Source organism: Anticarsia gemmatalis, chromosome Z, assembly GCF_050436995.1.
Source record: "Anticarsia gemmatalis isolate Benzon Research Colony breed Stoneville strain chromosome Z, ilAntGemm2 primary, whole genome shotgun sequence".
Lineage (NCBI taxonomy): Eukaryota > Metazoa > Arthropoda > Insecta > Lepidoptera > Erebidae > Anticarsia > Anticarsia gemmatalis.
The window spans coordinates 5,456,730-5,477,413 of NC_134776.1; the positions used below are offsets into that span (position 1 = coordinate 5,456,730).

Here is a 20,684-nt window from a genome sequence, read left to right on the forward strand (position 1 = left end):
TTGGTGTACCTATCTAATGTTAAAACAGAAATAAGGCCGTAATACATTTTAACTAATATAAAGAAGAACAAAGAAATATTTAAAAAGCACATATAACAACTTATTACATCTGTACTAAAATTGTTGTTTTTATCAGTTACTAGATGTCAGCACGGAACTAAAAGAACTTTTTAAAATTTTCCTACTGTTTTTTAGTTCCTGTAAATCATATATTAATATTATGGTCAATAAATTGTCATTTCATCATTCTTTTACATTTGTAATTTGGTTCTAATAAATATAATAATCACCGAGAATATCGTACTTATATTAATTCTTTTCTGCCCCGAATATAAGGTCAGTTACAAAAGAACAACGTAGGCACCTATCAATTCGGCGAAATTAAATGTAATGATAAGACGAAACATACCAACGAAATGGATCAGTCCACTTTATAGAATACAAATTAATCTATACTGCTCATTTCTTTCATCAGTTGTCATCAATGGGAGTTTGTGTTCCCCGTAACTTGTCATTTACATTTATGTTTTACTAATGAATGCAAAAATACAGAGAAAATAAAAGGTAATTATTTAATAATCGAATATGTAAAATTCTCGCATCACAGTTTTCGTTACCGTACTCCTCCGAAACGGCTTGACCGATTCTCATGAAATTTTGTGAGCATATTGAGTAGGACTGAGAATTGGACATCTATTTTTCATACCCCTAAGTGACACTTTTTTTATTATATGGCAAAACGACGTTTACCGGGTCAGCTACTATATTATAAATATGTAGCTCGCTTCTGTACTACTATTGACAACCGGATGTTACCTATTTAGCACCCGACGTGACACCGCAAACAGCCTAACCTTGAACCATCTTGATTAATAATGTTTTCGATATGAGTCGAAGAAAAAGTACAAAGTAAATGCCTTTGTTAAATAAGAAATACTAATAAACAAAGCTAGTATAATATTGACAACATTTTAGTAAAATATTCAAGTCACGCGACTAATTCATCCACGCGTAGGTAGTACCTACCTATACTTGAATCGCCAAATATGTTGCAAAGCCCTAAACTTAAGAACGGCTGAACGATTTCACAAATATTTTTTTAACAAATAAATTTCCTAAAGTACGATGTCCTACGGAGAGAAAAAAATTGAATATTGCAGCAAAGTATAAAGAAGACAGCCGGGTCGGCTAGTTCAATAAATAAAGGTAGGTATTTTATTGTCTTAACCAAGTTACAAAAACACTCTTACGACGCTTTTGAGATGCGTGATATTCTATTCATATGGCGAGCAGTTAAGCAAATTATTAAAGCCATTAATAAACAACCGTGAAAAAACAACAGACTTGCAGCCCGATCATGGAAAGTTTTATTTATATTTTGGACATTATCGCAGACGCCCAAGATTGTACACAACAAATAGGTATATTTATAATTTACTAGACTTATTTGTTGTGTACAACGGTTTTTATTAAATTCTAGACGATCCTTAAAATTACAAGCATCCCACGCTCCCTGACATTTTTCTTGTATCATGACATTAAGTATTTTGGAACCTGGGGAGCCCTGGAGCTTGACAAGGAGCAAGACGATCGCAAATGCAAATCAATAACGTTTTTTTTCTAATTTTGACATAATTAAGCAACATTTTTGTGTCTCATCCTTTACCGACACAAAAAATCGATAAGCACATTTATAGAATATTATTGGTATGTGTAAAAACAGCAAAAGATTTATATGTTTTGAATGGAAATGGAGAGTTTAATCAGGATGGTGTTGCTCGTTATATTGTGTTGCAGAAACTATTTTCTCGTTTGTAGGCCCAATAAGGCCGTAAGTTTGAAACATATTTTACTGCCATCTGTTGGCATTTAGTTAAAACTACGTGCTTTTCAACGCCATCTGCTACTTAAATAATGAACCACAAGTTGCGTTGTTCTTAAGTTTCTTTTGAAGTTTGTTGTCATGAATTTATTATAATAATTTAATTGTGATACAAATCTTAAGGAATTAATTTATCTTAACTTTTACTACTTATTCAATTAGTTTAAGCACTTACTCAATCGATCATTGTTAGCAAGCAAATGTTATACTTAATGTAACTCATCACGCAATTTGTAATAAGTATGAATTATAATTCATATTTAGCTTTTTAATTAAAACATTTTATATTGTCACACACACTCATTATTCAATTAACATAATTATAATGTCAACCGTGAAACGGAGCGTAAATAAGACATTTGTTATTATAGCCAAAAACGACTTTAACACAACGAGAAAAAGGCTCACTCTACCAATGCTAGGAATGGCCTTCGATATTACAAAAAATGCTCAAGCTATGATGCAGAATAAACGTAAAAGGTTATTTTATATTGTTAGCTATTATTTTCTTAGAACGACTGACAGTTTCCGTTTCCAAGTTATATCTTTACAAGAGCTCAAGTTATATTTCGCCATGAATTACATTTACAAGTTATTAAACAACAGTTTACCAGTTAAATCTAAGTTAGTAAACTTTGTACAAAGTTGTGATTTACTTGTGTTTTGTGTTATTACGAAGTTATTTTATTAAATTTGGGATATATATTTCGTAGGAGTGGTATAATGAGTGAATAAAATACGATTTGCATAAAGTTATCATAAGTTAGACGTGGTGTTGCATGACTTATTTTGCGGCAAATTCAAGTGGTCGTTAAAGGAATTATTTTGTACCATGACTCATGATACGGATAACAATGGTTTCTGTTGTTTTATTTTGTACTCGTGTTATATTAGTTTGAACACCAGTTGCGATAAGTGAAACAGTGTTTTGGATTATTCTTCCGCGGTAGCGGGCTTGGAAAATAGCACAAAAAGTAAGTTCTACATTTACTTTTTCTAAGAAAATCCACACTATATTTACCTATATTGATTTATTGAAACATTGATTTATAAAACCTTGTTTATAAACTAACTTAGTCTTATAAGGCTCTGTCATTATATAGGTAGGGTAAAGCACCCAGTAGTCAGCCCCCAACCAGTAGTCAGCCTTTACAGGCTTTATATCCATATAATTAGTGTAGAAAATAGTGAAGACCAATAAAATAATCATTAATCGAATCTGTATAATCTTATTGACTAATATGCACAATTACGATTCGATAGCATGGCAGGTTGACGTGTTACACTCATTCTTATGAACTGCCATCAAAGACATGGCCAAAAACGTCGCCATTGCTATTTTTTTGTTAAGGATTCGTGTTTTAGTTTTTGGCATGTTTTTAAATGAATTTGATGCAATATGGAACGAATTGATATTTTATGCTAGTATTTAATAGTTTATCTTCGATAAAATCATGCATTGCAGGCGTTTTATTTGTCTTTTGTATTATAAATTAACGTGGCCGACTATTAGGTTTGCAAAATATGAGTTTGATCCAGTACTCGGCCATGAGTGGCTGACTACTGGTTTTTTTGCAATTCTCATATATGTGGTTGAAATTAACAGGGCGAATACTTCTCAACATAACTATTGCGTTGAGCTAAACTCTTCTAAGAAAAAAATAGTATTTTACCAGTAGTCGGCCGCATATAAAGTCAGTGAATTTCATGAGGCCGACCATTGGACCTACATATCCCATAGTCGGCCGTCAGTTTTGCTAAATGAAATTGGGTCTTAAATCCTTTTATTAAGGTTCAAATTTGTGGACGGCTATGTTGACACAAAACTTAGTTACTTGTTTTCGAATAGTATCATATCAAAAAGATCAAAAGATCTGTATAAAGAGGAATAATTGTCATGTGCTATGGTGGCGATCAAAAATGTTATGAAAATCATGGTAACGAGTCGAGTACTTGGCATTTCACACATTATTATGACACTACAAGTCCGAAATCGTTTAATAGTCGCACAAATGCCCCGTACCATTAAGCTAGACTAAGTGCACTCCCAAAAACAAATGACTGCCCTAAGAAACTGGTCACGATATGCTGTGGAATCAGCTTCCAGTTTCACCGGATGCAGCTGAATACCAGTGTTTTACATGGAGCAACTGCCTATATGACCTCCACAACCCAGTTACCTGGGCTATACCACGACTACCATAAGACTGGTTATCAGATTTTCAAGCTTCTGACTAATGGCAACGATTGCCAGAGATCCTTGAATGCCCGCCGGGACCTACAATTTACCATGCCTTCCGAAACACGAAGGAATTTTGGGAAATGAGAAAAGAAAGGAATGATACCAGTTACTTCTATCATCTACCTTCTATTTCCTAGCCTACCATTGACTTATGTTTCAACACATCAAGAAAGCTAAAATAGTTTTATAGAAGAGAGCATCTTTTGTAGATTGGGGAGAGTTGAGAAACAGAAGGAATAAAGGAACAGAAAATAAACTTTTATCGCTGTGAACCGTGTGAAGAAAGATTGACTAGAAAACATTTAGAAATCAATTACCTAAGTGCTAATAACTATAAATTAAAATCTTGAAATCCCCCGATTTCACAATATATTTTTTTATTTCATACTCTTTATAGGTTGGTGGTTAGGTTAAGCCATTCTGACTTCCCACCACCAGCTTCCTCAGCATGCGAAGCCATTTGAGACCCCGTCCGAGTAAATTTGCAGACATTCGGTTAATCTCCCCACTTTAACCCACTACAACTTTTAAACGGCTCCACCGATTTTCATCAAACATGTCTAAAAACACTCGCACATATGTCACCTTTAATTAAAAAAAAACTAAATTGAAATCACTGCATCCTTTCGGGAGTTATGATGCCACAGACAGACAGACACACAGACAGACACGTCGAACCTTATAACACCCCTCTTTTTGCGTCGGGGGTTAAAAATTAATGGATGTATAAATTGTACTGCATGGTATTATTGCAAATGTGCTTTATTTCCTGGAGATTTCAATAAAAATATATTTAAAATAGAACATTTGTATTGAGTAAGTAAGAGGCTGACTACTGGGTAAGATATGGCTGACTACTGGCGAAATGGGGCTGACTACTGGTAAAAAGTGCCATATTTTGTTTAATGTGGATTTTTTCCATAATAATCTTATAAATATGATATTTTGTTATTTTTTTCTTAAAGTTTAATAAATTACCTTTCATACAATGACTAATGATTTTACATCTAGTAGTAAATGTTAAAAATATGGCTAAATCAAATTGACATTTTCACTAAAAGGCTGACTACTGGGTGGTTTACCCTACGCTCTCTAATTTTTAGAAATACGATTAGGTATTAGCATTTTTTATTAGTCTCAAAAATGTACCAAAACACATCCTGTGATTAAAAAGCGTGTGAGTCGTTAATGGACTCATTGCTTGTCAAACATAACACTGTTACAACAAATATTGTAATGTACCTAATTAGGTAATTGTTATCATTTATCTCATAAAACTGGATAACAGTTTACGAAATAGGTAGGTAGGTACCTACCTACTTTCTTGTTAGAATACAAGTGGTGCGTCTTTACCTAAACTTTGTTCAAAGCTATTTAAATTTCTTTGCGTAGAACTATAACCTCTGTTATTATTATTAGTTACCATACATTTTGTACTGAGTAAATTACGAAATTAAATTTCTATATATCGCACATAATATTTGAAATCTTAGGCTTATTAATTAAATGGGCAGAATTTAGAAGTAAAGGTACCTATTCTATGGATATTTACCTATGTAGAATAGCGAAAATTTGCTCAGCACGTGTGTTCTTCTAGACAGAAATCTTCTGGCCAAGAAAATGTACAAAAAGGTAAAGATACCTATAGAGATATTAAAAGGTACCTATGTCGACCATAGTTTATACGTTACGAAATACCTAGTTCGTATGATTAGGTACCTACTCAACAACTTTAATTTCAAAACGCCTTCATACTTCGTTAACTGGATTCAAATTGGAATGAAAGGATAAAGTGGAAAATTAACCAGAATTTTATCGATTTCGCGTTTGCAGATCCAGGACGTCGTTAAGTCCGGCTTCCGGCTTTCATTGGGGAGTGTCGTGTTTTTGTTTTCGGTACGAATGAGTTATGCAAACGATGATAGACGGTGCTCTGCGGCCGTCTGTGACCTTATGCAAGCTAATTGCCAAGTCTAACAATGACCAGAGCAGTCCCAAATAGTTAGACAACCCGAGGCGACATTTAGTTAGACACGGTTAAAGGCTTTTAGAAATGTCTCTCTTGAGCCGATTTTCGCATCGTCAGATAGTTTGATGAACAATTTTATTCGTTATTGACAGATTCTCAAAAGAAGCAGTTTATACGCTCTGTAGATGATTAGACTAGAATCAGCGCATAAAACGATGCTTATAAATTCCCATCAACCCATTTAATAACCACGAGTCTACCAGATGATAAAATGTATGGTATTTTTGGAATATGAAGTGCGAGGACTCGACAATTTATTGGGCACCTTAATTAAGAATTTCGTACAAATTGGCTACATATTAAGTATTGAAGAGCAACCGTTCTAAGCAGTAAATCGATACCAGCCATTTCAATTGAAAAACAAATGTTTCATTGTTCTGCGCTGAGAAGGTATTTACATACGTAATGTAAAAATTAACAACTGTATAGGTACCTACCTACCTCAGATTTCGTATTTATATTTGGTCTTTGTGAATGAGAACTATAGTTTCGTAACTAACTTTATCAAGGATGTCTAACATTATAATTTACGTAAGAGTAGTCTATATTGTGTCCTAGCATCCAATCAGATAAGAATCTAATCAAGATCATATTCCACTAAGCAATACAGGATTTAAATACCCAAAATAATCGCGTATCCCAATAATCGGAATAGTATAATACTCGCTGTAACACTAAAATTAATACCAAATCAGGTATTTAGAGGTCAACCGGTATGTAACTGGGTAGATGCAATAAATTTGTTCAAACGCCGTTGGCCAATATTGGCTAAAAGCATATAATTATGTTTACTGCCGGTAAGTCAATAATATTGGAATTGTCTGTTTCCTTTACGGCATTTCCCAGGGATAATATAAAGCTTCATCGTAGTTTCGGTAGTTAAAACTTGGCTAGGTACGCTACATTTTTTATACGTAAAGAAGTAATTTTTTTATGCTCATACATACCTACTCTTTCTATGAAAAGGTGTGTTATCTTCTATCTTTCCTCTATCTAGTTACTTATGCAGTATTTAGTCTCTTTGAAACTGAAAGACAAAACTCTGTATAATTTAACTGAGCCTAACTATACGACGTTTATTAGTAAGACAGCTGATGTAAATTAATAATAAGGGCACGAATGGATTGATTTTATTTAAGAAAGATTTTTTACTAAGAGAAATTATTATTTTAGTATCAAGTCTGCGGCGGACTTGATGCGGAATCCAGTTAATTCTACGGTGTGTCTTTTAGAATACAAATGGGTTCACGCTACACGGTGGCAGAAAAATAGTCTCGAGAAATTGATCGTTGTATGGTTACCGTCTTATTAAACAAACTAGCTGACCCGCGCAACTTCGCTTCCGTCTCAAAAGAGAGCATGGGTCATATTTTTCCCCGGTTTTGTAACATTTTTTACTGCGACTCTGCTCCTAGTGGTCGTAGCGTGATGATATATAGCCTATAGCCTTCCTCGATAAATGAGCTGAAAGATTTTTTCAAATCGGAGCAGTAGTTCCTGAGATTATCGCGTTCAAACAAACAAACAAACTCTTCAGCTTTATAATATTATAGTATACAATGTATGTATAGTACAGATAATAAATCAATTCAAAGGAGCATACTTATAAATTTTAAGGTAAGGTGTAATATATCAAAACTGGCTTAAATTTATCATACTCAGCAAAAAATACTACTACCTAGACATTACGGTTTTCATTCAGGCAATTTCTAGTAGGGAGCTTGGAGTTTGGAAACGTGCCCGGTAACTGGTTAAAAGCTCGCTAGTCCTTGTTATGGTACTACAATACTACTAGGAACGGCTATCAGCTCTCTTGCATGTTTTAAAAAAAGTACCTATCCTTTTTCCTTTCCGAGTATTTTATAGTCTACCACCTTGCCAAATTGCATGTAAATCGATTCAGCGGTTTAGTCGCAAGGCACCGACTTACAGGGTTACTTTGGCTTTGCTTTATGGTATAGATAGGTACTACCAAAATCTGCTAAGTAATTACACACTGGAAACCTCATTAGAACTTAGTCTTCATCAGGGATGACTTGGGGGACCATGTATGTAGCACATGCATGTGCATGTTGTAATATCACTCTATGCGATTTCGTTCAAATCGCTTCGACCACTTGGGTGCGAAAGAAGGATTGACTAATAAATGAACTACACTTTCACATTTAGGTAAATTAAAGTAATTTGGACTAGTAAGTACCTAGGTATGATAGAGTACGGGAATTAACGCGATGCTTCCCGTATTCTTTTATACATTATTAAACATGCAACGCGAGAGTTTAAAAGTTATGAGTAAGTGGGTATTAAAAGGTATGGATAAAGAAAACTATTTATTATACCGTAGTTTATGTAGTTCAAAGCGATACGGTATCCTTTTAACGTAGATTTGGTTATAGATGTGGGCCACATGATCAAAAATAAATAAGGCCTATCTTTGTCGTTTTATTCCGTCCGCAAAACTGCACACACAAAGATTGATAATTTCCCCAGGGAAATAACTTGCAAAGACGGAACCAGCTTATTAAAAACGCTTGTAAAATATTCTTCTATTCTGAGGGAAATCTCTTTAAAAAGACTTAAGTTTTCGTCAGATATGACAGTAGAAATAGTTTTAATTTAACTTGCAAAAAGTCAATTAAGGACTAAGAGAATTCGAATTTATTTTGAGCTGTCTTAAGGCTCTGGGGTTAAAAACTTGGTAAAATTTTGATGGTTTAAATGTCTCTGGAGTTAAGTCAGTCTTAAGAAAGTCATATTGCACATTAAAGAAAAGGCTTAACGTTGTTACATTGTGTTTCTGCCGTAAGTTCAATCTTATCCAGGTTAATATATTTGCCTTATGACTAGTTATCTAACCAAAAATGATGGTCGTAGGTATAATAATAATATTCGTACCTATATATTTTATTTTGGAATGGCTGCCGTGAGTCACTTCCGTTAACCACAAAATACGCCGTGTTTGAAAAAAACGCGTCGTCCGCCTCCGTTTGGAAATATGATCTACTGGCCTTGAATCTGGAGATGCGGAGGTCGGTTTAAGATTTATACGAACCCATAGGTAGAGGTAGGTACCTAATGTACTACCACTAAATGAGGCTTTCAAGCAACAAGGGTATTTAAGACTTGCCTCGAATCGCCTTTTATTAATACCTAAATCACGCGCAAAATAATGACAACATCACAAAATAACGAAATCACGTTATTGTGTGTTCGTCGTTATATTACAGAAATACTATTCTCGTTCGTAGCTTTCAATTCTCAGTTTATTCGGAGCAACTTTTTGAAACGTGCCCTACAAAATTTGTATAGGTACCTACGTAGTAGGTAATTATAATAAAAGGAACTAGCTACACATGATGTATTATGGTAGTTAGCGTGCCATAACTCCGAAGATGACGTATCGTATGACCAAGAGCAAGCAAACGATGCCGGCGTCGCGGTTCTTGAACTAATGAGGTGTCAAACTCAGAAGCCTGGCGAATGCTATAGAGAATAATGACGTCATTCTCCGCGACGCCGACTATAAACTTGTGAGAGCGGAAACTAAAAAAAAATAGGTTTTGTGGCGTGTTTCGTTCAACCAACCTGCTTAATAATATAGGATAGATAATAATATGTATGTACAAATTCAGTCGTATTGAAGAATTATTCCAAATTCCAAATCCAATGAAAACGATATTTAAAAGTAGAATTCCTTGATAATATCTTACTACAGATGCATAGCTTCAAACCTAGTTCTAAAAGGTTAACTTAACATCAATATTATTGTGTGTCTACACATCTGTCTCTAACCAGTAATAAGTTTTAAGTTAAAAATATCGATAGCGCGACTTAATTTACCGAAAGAAAATCACCCCTCTGTTTATCATAGAACAGTTGTACATTTCGCCAACGACACGCTAACCTACTGTTATTGAAATCGTAACACGGAGACACACTGAGCTCAAATCAATACGAATGAACAACCCCCATCAGTGGGAGGGCCGCCCAAAATACTGCTTATCCCATTGGTCGTTTCTTAACAGGTGAGTGCAACAGGCTGTAAAATGGAAGCAAATTTCATTCTAAGCTTATTTTTATTTTCATTCAACGCAAGCTGACCCACTCCCGTCTTGTTTGGGTATTGGAATGGATTTTAAAATGATAACATTTTGTTTGAGTTGGTTTTTCTACTATCTTCAAAATCGTTTTCAAGTTGAAGCTGTGGAGGCGTAACAGACAAATAAAAGTTTCGCAGTTAGAATATGTATCTACATATTATTAGGTGTTATTGGTATGAATAGCTAAATAATGAGTTCTTAAGTAGGTTAGTAAGGATAACAGATATCTGTGGTACTTGTTTAATTACTAAAGGATTGTATCGATTTAAAACCAGTCAGTTAATTACCAGCAGCTGTAATGTAAGTAAATGCTCAGTTTTAAATCGAATGCCTCATTAGCTGTGATCGTTAGTCAGGCGTTAATGTATTATGTATTAATAAACTCGGATTAAGAGCAATAGTGCGTAGAAGCGGACACATATATATACGTAATCAATCTCTCCCGGTTTAACTGGCTGATCAAACGCATCCATGTATGCGTTTAAACCAATATTTTAGAAATTACTAGGTTCCCATGCTTAACAATAATATTGAATTCAAAGTCTGTGAAATGCTTCTTTTTGAAAACAGTAGATAGCATGTTAAACATAGGCTACTTTTTCTTATGAATATCGGTTATTTGCCCAGCATATAGGCATAATGTGTGCAGTCGAAGTCCGATATGTATTTCACCCTAGAATCGAAAAAGACGTAAAGTTATCATAAAGCCCTAATTTTGGAGTCCTTGTAGAAGAAACGTGAGCATGCATTACTTTATCATAGTATATTGCTGCTACGATCCTAGTTTATATAGTCTACATTTTATGTAACTCTTGCGAGCGGGCCCGTCGCGTCGAAGCGACGGTGTTGATTACACAAAGTGAATGTCAGTTGGCCGGTTGATGTAAACTTTCAACAGTTTCAACACAGTTTTCATAGTTTCCGATAAAAAGTGACCCAGTTCCTTCTCTATCCGTGAAAATCCTCTAAAAATTGACTACCCGTTTTTAGGATTTCGTAACTAAAGAGTAAAAACGAGACCCTGTTACTAAAACTTCGCTGTCTGTCTGCCACCAGGCCGAATTTTTACATATGACACAATGACAACAAATACTTAAAAACGGTATAATGAATATTTGTGGGTGCTGCCATGTAGCAAGCGTGACGTTTTTATGAATAAACGTAGAGAACGCAACATGCGCGTGTTCAACTTGCACTTGGCCAGTTTCTTAATACCAGCCATCTAACAAACCAACAGTTAAGCTCTTTTGCCATTAGCTTCATGAAACTATAAAAAAATCTCATGTAAAATGTTAAGTGGTCGTTCTTATAAAAGGTTTACTATAAACCCGTCGTGTTTACTCAGTAATTGTTATCGTTGTAATATGTTACTGTTTTAAAAAGAACAAGAGTTTCAGCAAAGAAAATGAGCGCAATTATGGCGGCCTTAATTAGATACATAAAGATAAATATCTCGTGCTATAAAACATCATGATATAACACCATGTGACCAGTGAGACTGAACCACATAAACATTATAAACGGTTTTCAGGGTTTTCCGAAGCACAAAGAAATCTCCATAAAGGCATCGTTTGAATAATTTCAAACATTCCACCTTCATTGAGTGACACATTAAAGCGTTCATTTAAAATTTAGCACCAACATTATAATAATATTACGTGCTATCCTACAGGGTGTTCAGAAAGCACGTTTAAACTTGCCGGTCTAATTAACAAGCGCTATTTACCATAAAGTCGCCGCAGTACCCCGCGGCAGGGGGCTTTACGGCTCGCATCCCCTTTGATTCTCATTTATCGTGTCGCCCATTACGAGTACAACGGAACACTAAGATACCTAGATAATGGCGTAACTGCAGGACGTTTCGGTTACGCTTTGTACCGACTTGCTTGTTTTATTATTGTCATTAGGCGACGTGATAGTAATTTTCTAAAGATTTTACTTGGTTATTCCAAAACTAGTTCTTTATCCTAACATTATAATATCATATCCCTTTATTTTTCTTATGGAGTATTTGACATCTTAGATGCACGAATCTAGAACGTATAATCGGATTCGTTTTTAATCCAAACCCTTGTTAAGTAGACACTTGCCTGTCAGTGTGTAGACACTGACAAGCAAGTTTCTCCTCTCGGAATGTGAGAAGGGCCTTAAGTCTTAAACGCTGGCTAAGAGCGGGTCGAAAAGTCTTTGCTCCAAGATCTATTTTTTTAAAGAATTTTCGGGCTTGCGAAATTGGTTTTCGCCAACGCTATCAATTGACAGTTATAATTTTTACTCCAGTTATTCTTAAGGAAGGAAATGTGGGTTCCAGAAGAATAAAATAATAACACAAATATTGCATGCCTGAAGACATAGTTTAATCATAATTAACATTTTATATAATCTCTATACATACCTCGTCAGTGGATGAAAAGTATGAAAAAAAAATAAAACGTTAGCACAAAATAATTATGATTACAAAATGATTGTAGGATTAATTAGAAGTAAACATGCCGTTTTTATTTTTGTATAGACAGTTTTTTTAAAAGGTTTCCGACGATCGTGGTTATTTACTGGGTAGGCAATTTTTACATCAGCTGGTTTTACAAAAGGGATACATATTTTGTATAGGTTGGTACAATTTTGTTTAATTAATTGTTTTTCGCATTCTATTGGCTTTGAAACAACTAATAATGGTATTAACCAATAATGATTTGTCTGACTCATTAGCATTTCATTTTGTTATGCCAAGAGACTACCACGTTTGCTACCACGAACTCATATAAATACTATTTATTACCTAGCTCAATTTTTACGAACTCGAACGATTTGTTAAACATATAAATCCAAAAATTTTATTTCGCCTAATTCACAAAAATACAAAACGAACAATCTTTTTCGATACTTGATTACTGCATAATGAAATCGTCCCTTAAACTTCGGATAGAAGAAACATATTAGGCCCTACGTATAGTATACGGCAGTGATACGGTAAAGCGAAAATGTGGAAAGACTGAATCATCACATGTGTATAAAAACTCGCAGTTCTAAGATCTTTTTACTTCGTTTACAAAGGCCTTGGAGTGTGTATCGCCAGGCAGAATGTTAATACCTTCAAAGTACCGACATGACCTTAACCGTTGCTGTAATGATCACGCATTGAGTGTTATGCAACTGTATGTTGTACTGTTATTTTTATCTTGCATGTTGTCGACTGCCTTCTAGCCGTGACTTCATATGCGTGGAAAGATTGCCTGAGATATTCCTACTAATCCTGCGAAAGTTTAAAGATGGATGTATGTGGGCATGTTTGTTAATCTTTTTCGAATAAACAATTAAGAACACACAGATAAGAAAAAATCGTTGGTTTAGGAACTTGTCTTCTATCTCACCTATTGAGAAGTCGAGGTTATTACATTCCTACCGAGACACCCATTTTAATGACAATGGTAGTTTAAAAGCCCGAATAGGTGGGCGCCAAGGATACTTTTTACCCCGGGAAATCGTTTCACCTGGATCCAATCGCGAAAGCAGCTACAAGTACCATAAGTACGCGTTAATCACTTGCGGATCTAGGTTAGGAGTTCATGCGTAAAAATCATCTTAACTCATGCGTTTTACACGGTACTCGGCAAAATTCTGAAGCATAGCAATACACGCCTCCCTCAGCACCTCACCTCCCTCTGCCTCACAACTCAAGCAAACATAATCCTGGATCCACCACCTATGTTAATCCAGGTTATAAACTACCTGTGTGAAAGTTTTTGTCCTAATCCGTACAGGAAATTTGGCGTTAAAACGTAACAATCATCTGGCTATCTATCCTCATAAAGTTTTAGTACACCAGAATAAAACAGGATCGAGAATCTAATAGAAGCTTAGACTTACAGTGCCGTGTGTACTTAAGTGTTTTTTTTAAATTGTAGTACTTAGAGCTATTTAATTATCCTGGAGCGACCAGTTGGTTCCACTGCCGGATCCACGGCTTACCACCAAGGTGTCCGTGGACCCATCGGGCTAGGACGTGATTGCACTGCTTTTTTTTTACTCTACATAAAGAAAAAGAAATAAAAAACTAAAGCAGGATAAGAGCAATATCTTTCACCCATACTCGGTACGTATGGGTGAAGGATATTGCTTTACAAGATTTAATCAAAAAATAAAAAAGGAATGATTAGTCCTGGCGCAGCACAGTCAAAGCTAATATGTTTCTAAATTTAATAAATAATTCCGTAGAAGATTCATTGTAAGGTAGGTGATTGTGCTGAAATGAATTATATCTTACGCATTTAATTTATTACAAGCTTATAAGGCTGTATCGCAATAATCCGCCATTGAAATGTTCCTTTAATATTGTAAACAGAAAACCTTGGAATTTCTCCCAACTCCGAATGTCTTGCTCTCAACGAATTTAATCAGAAGTTTTAAGAAAAACCCAAATACTTTGAGTGTTGTTATTCTCTGAAAATTATGATTAATGTGATTACGGTTTTTTATTTGTTGTGTTTTAGCTTTGTTTCTTGTGTTAAAAATAAACATAGAATCGAAAAAGACTTTTAATATGCTCAATACACATTTACGGTATAGAACGATTGTTTACTCGAACATAATTAATAAAATCTTAATACAATGACATGGTGCGCCCATTGATATCGTACAGAATTTTACTTAATAGAGTCGTTACTTCTATCAAAACTTTAGACGTGACCTCCGGCGAAGGACTGAAATGTTAATTTCAAAATAACTTAGGCTAGGTGGCTCATCATCCACAGAATATCTGTGCCATATGTGTCACTTTATCTGCCAGGTAGGACGTCCGATTCTCATCGTTCGTTAAAAAACTTGCGATAAAAATATTAAAACATTACCTGCAATCTTTCAGTAAAATAATCTTGGCATTAATAGGTATTTTAATAGGTGTCAATTAAAAATAAACCTTTGCTTTATTAAAGTAAACTAGCTTTTACCCGCGACTTCGTACGCCACCTGAATTTTCCCATGGGAATGCGTCATTTTCCCGAGGTAAAAAGAAGCCTATGCCCTTTATCGGATATCAAAATGTCTCCATACCAAATTTCATGCAAATTGGATAAGTAGTTTAGGCGTGATTGAGAGACAGATTCATAATATTAAAAATAATAATATATTTAGTATGATTATTAAGCATTGATTAAGGCCGGGTATTATTCTGCAAGAAAGTATAATGGTATGGAATGTAATTAAATTTAATTCTTCTTCTTTAAGACAATATATGTATGATAAGATGTATAAGGGAAAGATCGTTCTAAGTGGCTTTTTTGGTGTCTGCTTACCCCTATAGAAAAAGACGTTTTATTATGTATGTCATTACTGTACTTACATTATATTCTTTAGTACTCTTTACTTTAGTAAAAGGGTTGTTACTCAATTGCCGTATCACGCAGCTGATTAAACAATGTATTGCCTAAGTACCTACTTAGTATTCATCACGGTTTACATTTTAGTCGAGGGTACAGATGTTTCACTTTAAATGAAAAATAATTATGACGGTATTAGTTTGTATACACAGGTAGAAAAGATATTTATAATATAGCCCGTGGCTATATACTAATATAGAGTGCAAATATAGAGATTTCGGGGACTATCCTATTCGAAGCCACTATGCGGTGCATTGTTTTAAGTTTTTAACCCTAAGATTATAGCTTATATTATTATGATTAACATATTACGTCAAAGCAGCAATGTACTGAATAGTGACCATCATTTTCTCGTACACTAGTTGTCAACTGACATATGCGATAGCCTACCTGATACGTTACCCGAGACATGTCTATAAGCCGTAAAACTGGTCTTCAAATGATTTATTATTATTGCTGTATGCTTTGTTTTTATTAAAAAACAATAGGTTTAATAAAAGTACATTAGTAATCACATTTGTTGCCACATGTCACATTATTATCTTTGAACAATACCGATTTACAGATAAACGTGTTATTACAATTTCATTATTTTCCACTATTGCATTTCCGACATTTATTGCACGCCTATTCGATATCATACATGTGTTTCATTACACAATTGTGATTTGATTTATCGATGTTAATTTCTATTGTTTGAACTACAAATAATTATTTTTAGTTATTCGTGCTGTTGTTATCGACGTTTTCAACTGCCTGACACGTATTGGACATGAATTGGTTTGATTGGTTGTAATAATACACAAAGGTTACAAAAGATTAATCGTTTTAACCCTTTAATGTCTGATGCTGGGCACGGTTGTACTCCCGGAATGAGGGAGCGTTGAAGCCAGTCCGCCATGCTGGCCGAGGAAGGAAAGGAAAATAAAATAATAATTATTTTAAGTGCCACATTTTGTCCTTATAAACGCCTTAAAAAACGCTCCCTGCCTGTAATATGGGTTAAATATTATATAGACTTCCTTCACAGATACCTAGACATAATTTACATCGTTTAATCGTTTACTTTTAATATTTCTTAAAATATTTCATTAAGAATTTCTGTAGAATTTAAGCAAATTATTTGTAAAATAAATTTCACAGATTTTTGCCGCAGCCATAATTATTTCCGTGCGCGTTTCGGATCAGCAGCATTCTTAGTACTATCGGTAATGTAATAAAAATATGAACCAAATATGTTAAGAATGTCATGTCCTTGTTTTCATTTAAAATCGTATGTTTAAGACGAAACTCGAAAAGCATTCGACGGCGCTTTAATTTTGTCTTAAAATGTGTTGTGGCCCTCGAATAATGTGGTACTTTTTCTATTAAATTTCTTCAAGAACCAATATTTCTTCTGAGTCAAGGATTAAATCTGACTTAAATGTACGTATATACATAGAAGGTTTCAGACATAGAGGGTAAAACCACATTGGCTCTATGTTCTTGTCAGATGTGTATTTAACTGTATTTATTACATGGGATTTGCATCGCTAATGGTGAAACGCTGATGTATTTCATAAGCCTCTCCCTACACCCTCAGGTATAACAGGCGTTATATTATATGTTAGTGTATGTATCTTACTCTTACTATGACACTTTGAATTATTATCGAACACATGTACTTTTATTTTTGCGTGGCCCAACGCCAATTTTGAACTTAGCATATATAATATCTACTAGGGCGATAAAAGGTAGATAAGCCAAGATGACCTTATTTACTCAGAGTACGCCACGCCTTACTGACAGATAACACACGGGACGTTATCATCATAAACACACAGATTATGATAACTACAGAATGCATTAAACTATCCAGGGTAGGGTCTGGCCATTTTAAGTATTATTTGCACTTCGTGTTACTGTTAAGATGTTTCGAAAGACACGGAAAATTATGAGTCTCGGTTGTCATTTTCGAAGATTTTTGACGGTGGTTACCAGTAATCAGAAGCTTAAAGGTCTTACCGAGAGGCATCCTGTTAATTCCTGTTATAACCTAGGTAACTTGGTTCCATCTCCATGTAAACATACTGGTAATCAGTTGGACCCAACTAAAATATTCTTACCTACTCAGATTATATTTTTGAAGTCTAGTTTTAAGTTCATATTTTTTCATACTATGATCGCTACCATAATGGTAAAGAACTTATTATTGGATCTCTATGGTCACTTTTATTTGCATTATGTAAAAAAGAGTATGACTCCATTACATATTAAGGCGGTTAAAAATAGTATCTGATAAACAGAATCACGTGCATTATGTTTCAAAATGCAGTCTACTGTTTTATCAATTCAATTTAATATCAGAAAGATATAAAACTGATAAAAAGTGCAATTATCTAGGAAACAATTTATTACCGTACTAAAGAATTAGATTATATTTTTGCCGTAAAGTCAAATGAATGAAATTTCTTGGAAGGGTGGAATAATATAATGTTGTTTCAATTAGTGGATAAACGATAAAAGGCTAATTTAAAAAAAAATTAACGTTTGTTATGCCGCTTATGGATTTCCGATATTCTTAAAAAGACAACTAGAGAATGGATATTGAACATATTATTTAGATCTTTATTATTTCTATATTGCTATCCTTTGGTACTTTTTACATTGTTTGGAAATCTTTCCACGAGGACTCAGTTGCGGGTTGAAGTTGGTATGTAATAAAATAAAACAAGGCAACATAGACGAACAAATACTCGTGTAATCTTAATTATTTGAAAACCTGTAATGTGTGTGAGTAAGACCTGTAATGGTAATAAGTCAATTAAATCAATTACTGTTTCACTGCCGGGTAGCCGTCTCCTTTAAAATAGGAAAGGGTTTTCGACCTAGTGTCCACCACGCTGGCCAAGTACAAGTTAGGGATTTGCAATTATATCTAATTAAGTATCTTCTGTAAATATATCAATTGTATGTTTTGATAATTATCAGAATTGTCACATCTATTTATAATCTTCTAGAAAATTATAGATAAAACAATTGTACTTTTAAGTGTCTTAATAGTGCTATCACAATGGTATTACAAGTACTTATTTATTTCAGTAAAATGAAACTAAAACTATAGTGTAAATAATTATTGCTTATCTATCGCCTGTAATTCAGGTCGTGAATAATTAAAAAACTATCGCCGCATGACACGCAATGTAAAATAATTAACCAATGCCCACTAACATTAATTACTGGTCATTATTTATTCAGCTTTATTGCCTCCTGTATTGCACTGACTAGACTAGAACTGCCATCTAATTAAACATGAGTGTTGAGCATCTATCAATTTTGTATAATCACGAACTATGCAGTGCTTAACACCGGAGTGGTATATGTATAAATATATTGTGTATATATATACGTATATATATATATATATATATATATATATATATATATATATGATATACGTTCATAAATGACTTATTCAAATGTCAATTGTGTCTGTTGGTCTTTATCATGTGATCAGGGTCAGATACAGGGACTCCACTAGCGAAGGGAAATTTCGAATGTCGCTAAGCAGGCTTATGCGGGAACACTTTTAGTAGGTGAGCCTGTGGAAAGTGTAGACGACTGCTGATCACGACATTTCGGGCTCGATTGCAGAGCGCCGCAAAGTGTTTTTGGGCTTTTCCTACTTATATTAAAATTTGCTCAATAGTAGGTCGGAGTTTGGTAAAACCCGGTACGCTCCCTATTGCAATTGACTAACATTGTAAGTGGCCAAACGTTTGTGTAGGTACTCCGTTCTCCTTCGCCCTATGCCTTCGGATATGCCTAAACATGATATGATATGAATGTTTTCAAATGTGGCTTAAAACTTGAGGCAATACAGTAATAACTTCTAACTAACTTACATATATTATTATCAATCGTATCTATGATCACTTGCTTTAACAGTATAGAAAAGCGAGGTCGGGAGACACCGTGCACACAAGCATTGCCGGATTACCACCTCCATCCATTAGTCAGCAAGCTGTCTAAAAAGAAATGAGATCGATCAGTACTTATTTACATTAGAATATATTATGTAGGGAGAGCAAAGCAGATATGTAGAAAAGCGATACATAGGGTAGTGTGTTAGTTTTTCTATTATATTTCGATAACTTTTTTTATTTAAACGCGGCATTTATAAGTAAGCCATTGCTAAAGCTTGATTGAAATAAATGAATATAAAGTCGTTAACCCAAAAATCATAATGTCACATCATGGTAGCAGGTACCTTCCTGTCTTAGTCAAAGTCCCATACCTAGCAGTGAGGCGTTAATAACATATTATTACTTACTACTCTTTTGATTACAATTTCAAATTCAGTTTCGTTACACTGTCAGTTAGAATATCCACCTAATTAATCGAGTGTAAGCATCCATCAATTTTGTACGAACACGCAAACAGTAACGCTCGTCGAACTGAAATAGAAATGGGATTGATTCGTCATGCGATTCGATAATCTCCTCTTATCTGGTGTTACGAAATACCGAATTTATATGATTGGATTTGTATTGATTTGTGTTAGTCGAACAATAACACGAACGTTTGTTGATTGTGATAACGAAAAGTAGTGAAAGATAACCTTCAAACTGTTTCTTTAAAAACTCATATTGAAAATAGCAATACCCCACAGTTTTACTAGCACTAACAGTTTAGTCCATTTTTAAGCCGCTTTAGGGTTAATTTTGGAATAAAAGTTAATGTTACCCATCACAGCTCTTTAACCAGCTACGTGCAAATTTATATCGAATTAAATTGTATCGTGAAAAATTTGCTGACATACTTCTCTATTTTTAATATTAGTATGGATTCCTTTCCCATAGCTCGAAGTTTGGATAGCCTATAATTCCTTTAGAAGTGAAGTTCCAAACGGCAAAGAAACTTGGTATTTACCTATGTAACTTGTAGATATTTTAGTGCTCTATTCTATAATAGTATATTAACTGATCTTTATTCACACTTTTTTCCTTACACTGACATTGTTTTATTATGTTGTACCGCTACTGCAATGACCTTTACATTATTATATCATATCAAA

General features: G+C 34.3%; 1 protein-coding gene across 12 annotated transcripts in view; it reads left to right on the forward strand.

The window, feature by feature from the left end:
* The first annotated feature begins 2,350 nt into the window (after positions 1-2,350).
* Positions 2,351-20,684, forward strand: part of LOC142986186 (coiled-coil domain-containing protein AGAP005037) — a 387,196-nt gene continuing 368,862 nt past the window's right edge. For all 12 annotated transcript variants that reach the window (XM_076134511.1, XM_076134516.1, XM_076134514.1 and 9 more), the window contains exon 1: positions 2,351-2,856. The gene's annotated coding sequence lies outside the window, so the exon portion shown is untranslated. The remainder of the gene's footprint in view (positions 2,857-20,684) is intronic.